The 3,040-nt window shown below is 38.4% G+C and overlaps 1 non-coding gene across 1 annotated transcript; it reads right to left on the bottom strand.

The window, feature by feature from the left end:
* Window positions 1-2,553: 2,553 nt before the first annotated feature.
* Window positions 2,554-2,660, bottom strand: LOC131654378 (small nucleolar RNA R71). The gene has a single exon (XR_009299419.1). It is a non-coding gene; the product is annotated as a small nucleolar RNA R71 (small nucleolar RNA).
* Window positions 2,661-3,040: the final 380 nt, after the last annotated feature.

A 3,040-nucleotide genomic window follows, 5' to 3' on the forward strand; every position in this document is an offset into this window, starting at 1 on the left:
TGATTCAAAGAAAAATAAGAATGGAGTAGGAGAAGAGAGATATTAAAAAAAACAAAAGTTCATATTAAATTCTAAAAGAAGTAAGCATTAAAATAATTTTTGGTATTTTTGATACATAGTAAACAAAATACTAATATGTTTTTTTCTGTATTTTTTTAAATTATGAATTTAAAACAAAAGGAGCAAATATTATGATGAAACGTGTAGTCCAAAGGGGAGGGTTTACTCGCTAGATGCAGGGTGGAGTAAGAGGAAAATCGGATGGGCTTCAATACTTATAAACCCGAATCAATTTTGACAAAGTTGAAAACCCTAAATAAATGTGACAAAACAGCCTTCATCCAATATTTTTCAGTCCACGCCTCTCTATGTTCTTCTATGGCTTTCTTCAATACTTCTTGATAACACTGAATCGCACTATGTTTTTGACTCGAATATCACATGTTTTCAGTAGTTTTTATTATTGTTTTCTTGTATTATGCTTCTATTGCTTTGTTTTTAGGTTTTAGGTCCATTTTAAGCTCCGTTGGAAGAAACAAGCGAAAAGCCCAAGAAACAGATATTTTCAGTCAATTTGCACACATGGCGTCCAGCTCAGCGGCCGCTGAAGGGAGCACGGTGACATGACCGGATTCCTCCAGAAGGATAACTGCCACGTTCCACGATCTCCACGTCGGCCTGCTCCGTGGCTGCTGACCCCCCTCCGAGGGCACGGTCTTTGCAAAGTGGTTCCCGCTCAAAAGGAGTTGAAGGGCATGCTCGTCTTGAAGTAACTTCAAAAACCTCTATAAATAGGAACTTCGTTTCATTATCCAAACTTAGTCACTTCTTAAGCCATATACCATCAGCATCTGTAAAGTGATAGTCCCTTCACATCGAAGAGCTGTTGCGGTGTAGATTAAGTTAGTAGTCGAAGTTTGGAGCACTTTGGTTGAAGTTCATCAAACCGCTTTTACAATCCCATATTTTATTTCCTTGTACCAAAACCAAGAATCCTGTCGGAGCAGGTTTTTATTTATTGCTTTTCATTTACTTTACCTTGCTCTTACAATAGCCTACACATTTTATAGGCTCACACTATTTATTTTACCTTGCTCTTACCATAGCCTACGCATTTTATAGGCTCACACTATTTATTTTACCTTGCTCTTACCATAGCCTACACGTTTTATAGGCTCGCATTTATTTCATGTCTGGCTAAATTTATAAGGGTTAGAATGTAAGGATCGTATCCAGATCGTGTTCCAATGTTATATTAATAGAAACGCTACTGAGGATGTTTTAACTTTTCATACTGGTTTACTGTATTTAATGTTTATGGCTAAGATCGAAAGCCGTCCATACTTAAGATCAAACTAGATTAGTTCTTAACCGAACGAAAAAGAGCGAAAGCCATTCGTTTGGTTAACTAGGGATTTTTAACATATTTTTAGAAAACGATTTTGAAACTATTTTCGGACGCGTTTGTGGATTTAGAATCTGATTCTTGGCCAAAATCCAAGGATCTCTTTAAGTTAGATTTCCCAAGTTAAGATCACTTTTCTACTAAGATAAGTAATTGTCTTCTTAAAAATAGGTTCACTACTTTAACGTAATGCGCACTTTTCATTATGTGACAAATGAAGGGGTAGACATAAATGGTAAACTCGGTTCTTAGTATGCAAAAGCGACAAGTTCCCGTTAAATCATTCCTTTCTATAAGTAGAAAATATTGCCTCAGAAGTAGTTCTATACATGTATAACTGGAACATTTTTTGATTAATGTGATTTACATTCGATCCCGTTGCTTTTATCAATTATTTAACACCTTTATTTTCTTTGCACCGCACCCATTCAACTATATTGATTTATCTTAGATAAGCACTTTAGCAATAGGATTGATAGATTGACGACTGGTCTCTGTGGTTCGATAATCTTTTATATTACTTTGATAGGCTGTGCACTTGCAGTTTATTTAGGACTCTATAGACAGAACCCATCAAGTTTTTGGCGCCGTTGCCAGGGACCAAACTTTGTCAAATTTCGTACCCTATTGTTATCCCGTTTAGACTAAGGCTCTATTAGCCGGTAGATGCGTAGAAATAGTAGCACTGGTAATCTGATAAATCCTTTAGTAGAACCTAAACGTTATGCTCGGGCACATCTCTTTATACGCAAGTTCAAGAAAGCTATGGTCGAGGACCGTAACCAAAGACCACCTAAGGAGTTTTCCCAACCATCTAACGAGGAGCCTAGTTCTAGTATAGTAAACCCAGCTATAACAACTAACAATTTCGAACTAAAGCCCTCACTATTACAACTAGTATAACAAAACCAATTCGCTGGTCTCGCTACCGAGAACCCGAATCAACACCTAAAGGTTTTTATCCAGTTAGCCGACACCTTAAAAGCAAATGGTGCTACGTCTGAGGCAATTCGTCTGAGACTGTTCCCATTCTCCCTTAGAGGTAAGGCACACGACTAGTTAGATTCCCTTCCCGCCAACTTAATAACAACTTGGGAAGACCTTATGAGAGTATTTCTTGCTAGATATTTCCCCCTAGCAAGACCGCTGTCCTCAGGAACCTGATCACTAGATTTACTCAAAACCAAGGTGAATCACTTTTTGAAGCCTGGGAGGGATATAAAGACCTTTTGAGAGCTGGTCCACACCATGGCCTAGAGCAATGGTTAATCATACACACCTTCTATAAAGGACTCCATTATAACACCAAAATGTCTATCGACGCTGCCGCTGGTGGTGCGTTGATGAACAAACTTTACCCTGAAGCTTGCGCCTTAATTGAAGACATGGCCCAAAACCATTATCAATGGGGAGCAGAACAAGCAACAGTGGAGAAGAAAGAGGCCCAAAGAGGAGTACATGATATAGGTTGCATGGACATGATGAATGCCAAAATGGATGCTCTAACCCTAAGAGTAGAAAATATGTCTCAAAACCCTGCCACATTAGCCGCTATCCAATCGGAATGCGAACTCTATGGAATCCAAGGACATCAAACCTCTGATTGTAACCTGTTGAATGAGTCTAGCTTAGAAC

Source organism: Vicia villosa, linkage group LG2 (genome assembly GCF_029867415.1).
Source record: "Vicia villosa cultivar HV-30 ecotype Madison, WI linkage group LG2, Vvil1.0, whole genome shotgun sequence".
NCBI classification, from domain to species: domain Eukaryota; kingdom Viridiplantae; phylum Streptophyta; class Magnoliopsida; order Fabales; family Fabaceae; genus Vicia; species Vicia villosa.